Raw genomic sequence first — 11,645 nt, forward strand, 5'->3', positions numbered from 1 at the left:
TTCATCCAGAGCTCCAATCATGAAGACACATCAGTGAGGCAGAAACATAGATTAATAGATGTCTGACTGCAGTCAAACAAAATGCTGTGTGATCCTTAACCAGTGGAAACATGCTGCATGTCATTTTCACGGTTATCCCTCCTATAACGTGTAACAGTGATGGAGGAGTGTACAGAGTGGCAGTAGGAGAGCAGAGGCTGCTGGTGAATGGGCTTTTGGATTATAGCTCTGAGAGACAGCCTGCTGCTCTGAGCTCGACTCTGTTTTATCAAGTTTAAAGTGTGAGCGCTGATCTGGGAGAAGTTGCTGCTTCCCTGTGACAGCCTCGTTTATTAGGTTGTGAGAAGTCAGCGATCAGATCCTGAGAATGCTTCTGTTCCTCTGATGTGTCCCCGTTAATAGATACTTCCAGCTTCAGTCTGATTCTGCTGTGTGCACTGGACACCAGAGAGTTAGCAGCTTTGTGTTTTTACAAGTAGAAAAATGATGAATGTGAGATGATTTTTAACATAATGTCACCTGCGTTCAGTAATCAGCAGAGTTGACATTGTGTTAACAAAACTTAATGAATTAATAATGATTAACATCAGTGACGTGCACGGGGTGGTTGACTCCCCCCCCCCCCCCTTGTGGCCCAAACGCATCTCTTGGGAGCCAAAACGTGCGCTAAACTGCCCTCAAGTGACCTCTGGGGAGCCAAAACGCGTGCTAAAGTGCCCTCTTCGGGAGCCAAAACGCGTGCTAAAGTGCCGTCTTTGGGAGCCAAACTGCGTGCTAAAGTGCCCTCTTTGGGAGCCAAAACGTGTGCTAAAGTGCCCTCTTTGGGAGCCAAAACACGTGCTAAAGTGCCCTCTTTGGGAGCCAAGACGCGTGCTAAAGTGCCCTCTTTGGGAGCCAAAACGCGTGCTAAAGTGTCCTCTTTTGGAGCCAAAACCCATGCTAAAGTGCCCTTTTTGGGAGCCAAAACGCGTGCTAAAGTGCCGTCTTTGGGAGCCAAACTGCGTGCTAAAGTGCCCTCTTTGGGAGCCAAAACGTGTGCTAAAGTGCCCTCTTTGGGAGCCAAAACATGTGCTAAAGTGCCCTCTTTGGGAGCCAAGACGCGTGCTAAAGTGCCCTCTTTGGGAGCCAAAACGCGTGCTAAAGTGTCCTCTTTTGGAGCCAAAACCCATGCTAAAGTGCCCTTTTTGGGAGCCAAAACGCGTGCTAAAGAGCCCTCTTTGGGAGCCAAAACGCGTGCTAAAGTGCCCTCTTTGGGAGCCAAACTGCGTGCTAAAGTGCCCTCCTTGGGAGCCGAAACGCATGCTAAAGTGGCCTCTGGGGAGCCAAAACGCGTGCTAAAGTGCCGTCGTTGGGAGCCAAAACGCATGCTAAAGAGCCCTCTTTTGGAGCCAAAACGCGTGCTAAAGTGCCCTCTTTGGGGGCCAAAACGCATGTCAAAGTGCCCTCTTTTGGAGCCAAAACGTGTGCTAAAGTGCCCTCTTTGGGAGCCAAAATGCATGCTAAAGTGCCCTCTTTGGGAGCCAAAACGCATGTTAAAGTGCCGTCTTTGGGAGCCAAAACGCATGCTAAAGTGGCCTCTTCGGGAGCCAAAACGCGTGATAAAGTGCCCTCTTTGGGAGCCAAAACGCGGGCTAAAGTGCCTTCTGGGAAGCCAAAATGCATGCTAAAGTGTCCTCTTTTGGAGCCAAAACCCATGCTAAAGTGCCCTTTTTGGGAGCCAAAACGCGTGCTAAAGTGCCGTCTTTGGGAGCCAAACTGCGTGCTAAAGTGCCCTCTTTGGGAGCCAAAACGTGTGCTAAAGTGCCCTCTTTGAGAGCCAAAACATGTGCTAAAGTGCCCTCTTTGGGAGCCAAGACGCGTGCTAAAGTGCCCTCTTTGGGAGCCAAAACGCGTGCTAAAGTGTCCTCTTTTGGAGCCAAAACCCATGCTAAAGTGCCCTTTTTGGGAGCCAAAACGCGTGCTAAAGAGCCCTCTTTGGGAGCCAAAACGCGTGCTAAAGTGCCCTCTTTGGGAGCCAAACTGCGTGCTAAAGTGCCCTCCTTGGGAGCCGAAACGCATGCTAAAGTGGCCTCTGGGGAGCCAAAACGCGTGCTAAAGTGCCGTCGTTGGGAGCCAAAACGCATGCTAAAGTGCCCTCTTTTGGAGCCAAAACGCGTGCTAAAGTGCCCTCTTTGGGGGCCAAAACGCATGTCAAAGTGCCCTCTTTTGGAGCCAAAACGTGTGCTAAAGTGCCCTCTTTGGGAGCCAAAATGCATGCTAAAGTGCCCTCTTTGGGAGCCAAAACGCATGTCAAAGTGCCCTCTTTTGGAGCCAAAACGTGTGCTAAAGTGTCCTCTTTTGGAGCCAAAACCCATGCTAAAGTGCCCTTTTTGGGAGCCAAAACGCGTGCTAAAGAGCCCTCTTTGGGAGCCAAAACGCGTGCTAAAGTGCCCTCTTTGGGAGCCAAACTGCGTGCTAAAGTGCCCTCCTTGGGAGCCGAAACGCATGCTAAAGTGGCCTCTGGGGAGCCAAAACGCGTGCTAAAGTGCCGTCGTTGGGAGCCAAAACGCATGCTAAAGTGCCCTCTTTTGGAGCCAAAACGCGTGCTAAAGTGCCCTCTTTGGGGGCCAAAACGCATGTCAAAGTGCCCTCTTTTGGAGCCAAAACGTGTGCTAAAGTGCCCTCTTTGGGAGCCAAAATGCATGCTAAAGTGCCCTCTTTGGGAGCCAAAACGCATGTTAAAGTGCCGTCTTTGGGAGCCAAAAACGCATGCTAAAGTGCCCTTTTTGGGAGCCAAACTGCGTGCTAAAGTGCCCTCTTTGGGAGCCAAAACGCATGCTAAAGTGGCCTCTTCGGGAGCCAAAACGCGTGATAAAGTGCCCTCTTTGGGAGCCAAAACGCGTGCTAAAGTGCCTTCTGGGAAGCCAAAATGCATGCTAAAGTGCCCTCTTTGGGAGCCAAAATGCGTGCTAAAGTGCCCTCTTTGAGAGCCAAAATGCGTGCTAAAGTGCCCTCTTTGGGAGCCAAAACGCATGCTAAAGTGCTGTCTTTGGGAGCCAAAACGCATGCTGAAGTGCCCTCTTTGGGAGCCAAAACGTGTGCTAAAGTGCCATCTTTGGGAGCCAAAACGCGTGCCAAAGTGGCCTCTGGGGAGCCAAAACGCGTGCTAAAGTGCCCTCTTTGGGAGCCAAAATGCATGCTAAAGTGGCCTCTGGGGAGCCAAAACGTGTGCTAAAGTGCCCTCTTTGAGAGCCAAAACGCATGCTGAAGTGCCCTCTTTGGGAGCCAAAACGCGTGTTAAAGTGCCGTCTTTGGGAGCCAAAACGCATGCTAAAGTGCCCTTTTGGGAGCCAAAACGCGTGTTAAAGTGCCCTTTTTGGGAACCAAAACGCGTGCTAAAGTGCCCTCTTTGGGAGCCAAAACGCATGCTAAAGTGGCCTCTTCGGGAGCCAAAACGCGTGATAAAGTGCCCTCTTTGGGAGCCAAAACGCGTGCTAAAGTGCCTTCTGGGAAGCCAAAATGCATGCTAAAGTGCCCTCTTTGGGAGCCAAAATGCGTGCTAAAGTGCCCTCTTTGAGAGCCAAAATGCGTGCTAAAGTGCCCTCTTTGGGAGCCAAAACGCATGCTAAAGTGCTGTCTTTGGGAGCCAAAACGCATGCTGAAGTGCCCTCTTTGGGAGCCAAAACGTGTGCTAAAGTGCCATCTTTGGGAGCCAAAACGCGTGCCAAAGTGGCCTCTGGGGAGCCAAAACGTGTGCTAAAGTGCCCTCTTTGGGAGCCAAAATGCATGCTAAAGTGGCCTCTGGGGAGCCAAAACGTGTGCTAAAGTGCCCTCTTTGAGAGCCAAAACGCATGCTGAAGTGCCCTCTTTGGGAGCCAAAACGCGTGTTAAAGTGCCGTCTTTGGGAGCCAAAACGCATGCTAAAGTGCCCTTTTGGGAGCCAAAACGCGTGTTAAAGTGCCCTTTTTGGGAACCAAAATACGTGCTAAAGTGCCCTCTTTGGGAGCTAAAACGCGTGATAAAGTGCCCTCTTTGGGAGCCAAAACGCATGCTGAAGTGCCCTCTTTGGGAGCCAAAACGTGTACTAAACTGCACTCAGGTGCCCTCTCAGAAGCCAAAACGTGTTCCAAAGTGCCATCTGGGAAGCCAAAACGCATGCTAAAGTTCCCTCTTTGGGAGCCAAAATGCATGCTAAAGTGCCCTCTTTGGGAGCCAAAATGCGTGTTAAAGTGCCCTCTTTGGGAGTCAAAACCTGTGCTAAAGTGCCTTCTTGCGAGCCAAAACGCATGCTAAAGTGCCATCTCGGAAGCCAAAACGTGTGCTAAAGTGCCATCTTTGGGAGCCAAAATGCGTGTTAAAGTGCCCTCTTTGAGAGCCAAAACGCATGCTAAAGTGCCCTCTTTGGGAGTCAAAACCTGTGCTAAAGTGCCTTCTTGCGAGCCAAAACGCATGCTGAAGTGCCATCTCGGAAGCCAAAACGTGTGCTAAAGTGCCCTCTTTGAGAGCCAAAACGCATGCTAAAGTGCCCTCTTTGGGAGTCAAAACCTGTGCTAAAGTGCCTTCTTGCGAGCCAAAACGCATGCTAAAGTGCCATCTCGGAAGCCAAAACCTGTGCTAAAGTGCCTTCTTGCGAGCCAAAACGCATGCTAAAGTGCCATCTCGGAAGCCAAAACGTGTGCTAAAGTGCCCTCTTTGGGAGCCAAAACGTGTACTAAACTGCACTCAGGTGCCCTCTCAGAAGCCAAAACGTGTTCCAAAGTGCCATCTGGGAAGCCAAAACGCATGCTAAAGTGCCCTCTTTGGGAGCCAAAATGCATGCTAAAGTGCCCTCTTTGGGAGCCAAAATGCGTGTTAAAGTGCCCTCTTTGGGAGTCAAAACCTGTGCTAAAGTGCCTTCTTGCGAGCCAAAACGCATGCTAAAGTGCCATCTCGGAAGCCAAAACGTGTGCTAAAGTGCCATCTTTGGGAGCCAAAATGCGTGTTAAAGTGCCCTCTTTGAGAGCCAAAACGCATGCTAAAGTGCCCTCTTTGGGAGTCAAAACCTGTGCTAAAGTGCCTTCTTGCGAGCCAAAACGCATGCTGAAGTGCCATCTCGGAAGCCAAAACGTGTGCTAAAGTGCCCTCTTTGAGAGCCAAAACGCATGCTAAAGTGCCCTCTTTGGGAGTCAAAACCTGTGCTAAAGTGCCTTCTTGCGAGCCAAAACGCATGCTAAAGTGCCATCTCGGAAGCCAAAACCTGTGCTAAAGTGCCTTCTTGCGAGCCAAAACGCATGCTAAAGTGCCATCTCGGAAGCCAAAACGTGTGCTAAAGTGCCATCTTTGGGAGCCAAAACGTGTGCTAAAGTGCCATCTTTGGGAGCCAAAACATGTGCTAAAGTGCCGTCTTTGGGAGCCAAATTGCGTGCTAAAGTGCCCTCTTTGGGAGCCAAACTGCGTGCTAAAGTGCCTTTTCTGGGAGCCAAACTGCGTGCTAAAGTGCCCTCTTTGGGAGCCAAAACGCATGCTAAAGTGGCCTCTTCGGGAGCCAAAAACGCATGCCAAAGTGCCCTCTTTGGGAGCCAAAACGTGTACTAAACTGCCCTCAGGTGCCCTCTCAGAAGCCAAAACGCGTTCCAAAGTGCCCTCTGGGGAGCCAAAACGCGTGCTAAAGTGCCCTCTTTGGGAGCCAAAACGCATGCTAAAGTGCCCTCTTTTGGAGCCAAAACGCGTGCTAAAGTGCCCTCTTTGGGAGACTAAATGCGTGCCAAAGTGCCCTCTTTGGGAGCCAAAACGTGTACTAAACTGCCCTCAGGTGCCCTCTCAGAAGCCAAAACGCGTTCCAAAGTGCCCTCTGGGGAGCCAAAACGCGTGCTAAAGTGCCCTCTTTGGGAGCCAAAATGCGTGCTAAAGTGCCCTCTTTGGGAGCCAAAACGCATGTTAAAGTGCCCTCTTTGGGAGCCAAAACGCATGCTAAAGTGCCCTCTTTTGGAGCCAAAACGCGTGCTAAAGTGCCCTCTTTGGGAGACTAAATGCGTGCCAAAGTGCCCTCTTTGGGAGCCAAAACGTGTACTAAACTGCCCTCAGGTGCCCTCTCAGAAGCCAAAACGCGTTCCAAAGTGCCCTCTGGGGAGCCAAAACGCGTGCTAAAGTGCCCTCTTTGGGAGCCAAAATGCGTGCTAAAGTGCCCTCTTTGGGAGCCAAAACGCATGTTAAAGTGCCCTCTTTGGGAGCCAAAACACGTGCTAAAGTGCCCTCTTTGGGAGCCAAAACGCGTGTTAAAGTGCTGTCTTTGGGAGCCAAAACGCATGCTAAAGTGCCCTCTTTGGGAGCCAAAATGCTTGCCAAAGTGCCCTCTTTGGGAGCCAAAACGTGTGCTGAAGTGCCGTCTTTGGGAGCCAAAACGCGTGCTGAAGTGCCCTCTTTGGGAGCCAAAACGCGTGTTAAAGTGCCCTCTTTGGGAGCCAAAACGTGTGCTAAAGTGCCCTCTTTGGGAGCCAAAACGCATGCTAAAGTTCCCTCTTTGGGAGCTAAAAAGGCATGCTAAAGTGCCCTCCCAGCATGAGGACTGAGAAAAGATCATGAGTGTCGCTTTACTTACAGCTTATTGGGAACATGTTCACAAGCAGAACATCTGGCAGCAAAGTCATGTCATACACAGCCACATGTTTCCTGAGCATGTGTCTGGAAAGACGGAATCAAACTTTCTGTAGAAAATGTATTGATCAGATTTTAATGATCAGTTTGAACAGTTCATTGTTTTCAGGGTCCTGTTCACCATTTGTTAGCCACTTCAGCTGTATGTTCTGGATCACTGTCAGGTCAGTTTTCCTTTGTCCATCATCATCCCTGATCATCTGTTGTCCCCAGTGGAGAACTATTGGTTAAATGAAAATGTAAAAGGTGTGTTTGATGATGGAGGCTGTAAAAAGCAGGATTACAATTAAAGCATCAGAGGCTGAGACAGTTTGTAACCAGAAAAAACCTGATTAATTCAGTTACAACATAATCTGTCATCATCCTGTCTGCCTGATCCTCAACTCCTCCTCCTTATAACTCAGATCTCTGATATTATTAAGTTTAATCGGTTTTATGATCATCAAATCAGAACAAATGACACGACAGGGTACATTCAAAGAGGACATGATAAAACTGCCTAACAGGCTAACTTAAACAAATCATGACCAGTAAATAGATATTTAAATTAAAACTGCCGTGGCACCTGTTTCACCCTCCAGGAGAAAGATTCCAGGATACCTGCATTCACACATTCAGACAGCATTTCTATCATCATTACATTAACTGGTAGGATGGAAGCTCTGAGGATGGATCGGATTCTGATTCTCTGTTGACAGACCTCTGCAGCTGGCATGATATATGAATTTAAGAATTACCACATGTTCAAGGAGAAATAAAGGACTTTGTGTTAAATAATTCTGAGAAAAACTTCTATGTGAGCTGTGGTCAAACACAGATGGCTTTCTGAATGTCCCATAGCAAAAACTAATATACTTGAAGTTAATTTTATGCTTGAGTGTAAGTACAAGTATAGCAAGTATACTACGGACCATGTACTTGTATACTAGAAAGTATACTAATTCAATACTTCTTTAGACTAAATTGGAACATTTTTAATTTCATAAAAGTATACTTTAAGTACACATTATAAGGTCATTTTAAGTTTACTAAAGTACACTTTCAAGTATACAACAAGTGCACACATCTACTGCTAGTGTACTAGGTATATACTTCCAGTCCACATTTTAGTTTATTGAAGTACACTTTAAGTATACTTTCATGAATTACTAAAACAATATTTTTTTTTGCTATTTTACATCTTAAGTATACTTGTGAGTTTGCTTAGCATATTACTTGTAGCATACTATTTATGTTTAGGCATTTGGGAGATGCTAGTACACTCGAATAAACTACTTTTTGCTAAGGGGCTGTAATCTATGATAATTATCTGCTCAGAGGTGACTTTGATTCATGATCTCAGGTTTGTTGCTTCTAATAACAGGAATAAATGGATGCTGCAGTAAGATGTGGATGCAGAGGACTACAGTCAGCCTGTACCCAGAATGCTAACAGGCTAACACCGTTAACCTGCTGTTTACACTGATGCGTGGTCAGAATGCTAACAGGCTAACACCGTTAACCTGCTGTTTACACTGATGCGTGGTCAGAATGCAAACAGGCTAACACCATTAACCTGCTGTTTACACTGCCTGTACACTGATGCGTGGTCAGAATGGGTTATATGCTGCCATTCCGACATCTCGCCATTCTGACATTGGCCTCCAATTGTCGGAATGGTGACACTTAATTTTTTATTAAACGTCCCGCCATTCCGACACTTTTTTCCTCCTATGGTCGGAATGGCGGTATGTTGGTTTTTTTTTTTAACATACCGCCATTCCGACAGTTCCTTTTAATAGCCTATGTTTTACCCAAAACATTTTACACTAATGAAGGCTGATATGCCGACGTGCGCCAGCATATCAGCCTCGCAAACAAACTTTAATAATCTATTATCAAAATCCCCTGAAATGTCAACATCTGGCATAAAGTTATCTGTAAACATGTGTTAAACATATAAATTGCATGAAGAGAAAGAAGGGACTCGCCTGTTGAGTAACGCACATTTCCTTATACTGAAAGCCTTGTCGGAATGGTGGGACGTTTGAATGTCGGAATGGTGGGATGTCGGAATAGCGGGATGTCAGAATGGCGGGATTTCGGAATGGGTGTTGCCACCCGTCAGAATGCTAACAGGCTAACACTGTTAACCTGCTGTTCACACTGTTCTCAATCTTAATTCTGAGTGTTTGCTTTCCAGCATTGGCAAACAGAGTGCTACACAGGTACAGGTGGGGAAGAGAGGAACAGGATGGGCTGTACCAAACACAAAACATGAGCATTTTCACTGATGTTTGTGTTAGATTACTCTGTCCTCTACTCTGTTGTAAACTGTACAAATCTGTCCATCAGTAAAAAGTGAAGCTGCATATCATGTCAGAATCATTTTCTGACATGAACATCATGTCAGAAATCAACTTCTTAGAAGTTTGTTCTACAGACCAACTGGGTGGCAACACCCATTCCGACATCCCGCCAGTCTGACAACCCCTCCGTCCGACATCCCGCTATTCCGACATCCCACCAGACCGACATCCCGCTATTCCGACATGCGAATGTTCCACCATTCCGACAAGGCTTTCCTTATAAGGAAATGTGCGTTACTCAACAGGTGAGTCCCTTCTTTCTGTTCATGCATTTTACATGCGTTTTAACACATGTTTACAGAGGAGCGCAATTAAAGTCTCAGCAACTGGAGAAGGAGATGCCTTTAACGGGAAGCAGACCGTGGTGGTTTTCAATCACACACTCCGATGCCACTTGTTTCAACCTCCGAAAATTTAATCCAGGAAAAAAAGGCTTACAAATATGGACCAAAACGGCTCCATAATATGCACAAAAATCCAAAAGAAACAAAAGTTAACTGAAAAAAGCAACAAACAGCATGAAGTGGTCAACATTGGTGTTTTACGCATGCCTATGTGTGTCTGGCACATGCGTCTTCGGGGTCTCTCCCATTGGTTTGTGGATGAAAGCTATATGTTCAGCTCCCCTTACATGTAAAAACAATCTCTACATGACATTTTGGTCGGCAAAATCCACAGACAAGAAGTCTGTTGTCCATGCTCGCAATCATTACGCATGGATCTTTCACACCGCCACTTTCCACGCAGATTTCCAAATGTAAACATTCACGGGCGGTGAGATTGTGCGCACTGGCACGCATCTTACATACCATGCATACCATAATGTTGTAATCAGACACTAGTTCACGGTTCAGTTGTCCTGACCTGTAGTCCTCAGATAATAGTAGTTTAGACTAGAAGGAACCAGCAGACTCCCTCGTTCTGCTCGGGGACTTCAATGCTCACGTGGGCAATGACAGTGAGACCTGGAGGGGTGTGATTGGGAGGAACGCCCCCCCCGATCTGAATCAGAGTGGTGTTATGTTGTTGGACTTCTGTGCCAGTCATGGACTGTCCATAACGAACACCATGTTCAGGCATAAGGGTGTCCACATGTGCACTTGGCACCAGGACACCCTTGGCCACAGTTCGATGATCGACTTTGTGGTTATATCATCGGACTTGCGGCCGTATGTCCTGGACACTCGGGTGAAGAGAGGGGTGGAGCTGTCAACTAATCACCACCTGGTGGTGAGTTGGCTCCGCTGGTGGGGGAGGATGCCGATCAGACCTGGCAGGCCCAAACGTATTGTGAGGGTCTGCTGGGAACGTTTGTTGGAGTCCCCTGTCAGGAGGAGCTTTAACTCTCACCTCCGGCAGAGCTTCAACCATGTCCCGGGGGAGGTGGGGAACATTGAGTCCGACTGGGCCATGTTCCATGACTCCATTGTCGAGGCGGCTGATCGGAGCTGTGGCCGTAAGGTGGTCGGTGCCTGTCGTGGCGGCAACCCCCGAACCCGCTGGTGGACACCAGTGGTGAGGGAAGCTGTCAAGCTGAAGAAGGAGTCCTATCGGGCCTTTTTGGCCAGTGGGAAGCAGCTGATAGGTACCGGCAGGCCAGACGGGCTGCGGTTTCGGCGGTTGCTGAGGCAAAAACTCGGGCCTGGGAGGAGTTCGGTGAGACCATGGAGAACGAGTTCCGGACGGCCTCGAGATTCTGGTCCACCATCCAGCGTCTCGGGGGGGGGGGGGGGGGGGGGGGGGGGGGGGGAGCGGCTCACAGTCAACACTGTGTATGGTGGGGACGGGGCTTTGCTGACCTCAACTATGGATGTTGTGAGTCGGTGGGGGGAATACTTCAAGGAACTCCTCAATCCTACCAACACGTGCTCGGAGGAGGCAGAGTCGGAGAGCTCAGAGACAGGGCCTCCCATTTCTGGGGCTGAGGTTGCCGATATGGTCAAAAAGCTCCTCGGCAGCAAGGCCCCGGGGTGGATGAGGTCCGTCCTGAGTTTCTCAGGGCTCTGGATGTTGTAGGGCTGTCTTGGCTGACACGCCTCTGCAGCATCGCGTGGACATCGGGGACAGTGCCTCTGGACTGGCAGATCGGGGTGGTTAAAAAGGGGACCGGAGGGTGTGTTCCAACTATAGGGGGATCACACTCCTCAGGCTCCCTGGTAAGGTCTATTATAAGGGGGTACTGGAGAGGAGGATCTGTTGGATAGTCGAGCCTCGGATTCAGGAGGTGCAGTGTGGTTTTCGTCCTGGCCGTGGACCAGTGGACCAGCTCTATACCCTCAGCAGGATCCTGGAGGGTGCATGGGAGTTCGCCCAACCAGTCTACATGTGTTTTGTGGACTTGGAGAAAGCGTTCGACTGTGTCCCTCGTGGAGTCCTGTGGGGGGTGCTCCGGGAATATGGAGTGCTGGACCCCTTGATAGGGGCCGTTCGGTCTCTGTATGACCGGTGTCAAGGTTTGGTCCACATTGCCGGCAGTAAGTCGGATACGTTTCCGGTGAGGGTTGGACTCCGTCAGGGCTGCCCTTTGTCACCGATTCTGTTCCTAACTTTTATGGACAGAATTTCTAGGCGGAGCCAGGGCGTTGAGGGTGTCCGATTTGGCGACCTCAGAATCGGGTCTCTGCTTTTTGCGGATGATGTGGTTCTGTTAGCGTCATCAGGCCGTGACCTTCAGCTCTCACTGGA

Source organism: Leuresthes tenuis, unplaced genomic scaffold (assembly GCF_036924035.1).
Source record: "Leuresthes tenuis unplaced genomic scaffold, fLeuTen1.0.hap1 SCAF_1, whole genome shotgun sequence".
Taxonomy (NCBI): Eukaryota; Metazoa; Chordata; class Actinopteri; order Atheriniformes; family Atherinopsidae; genus Leuresthes; species Leuresthes tenuis.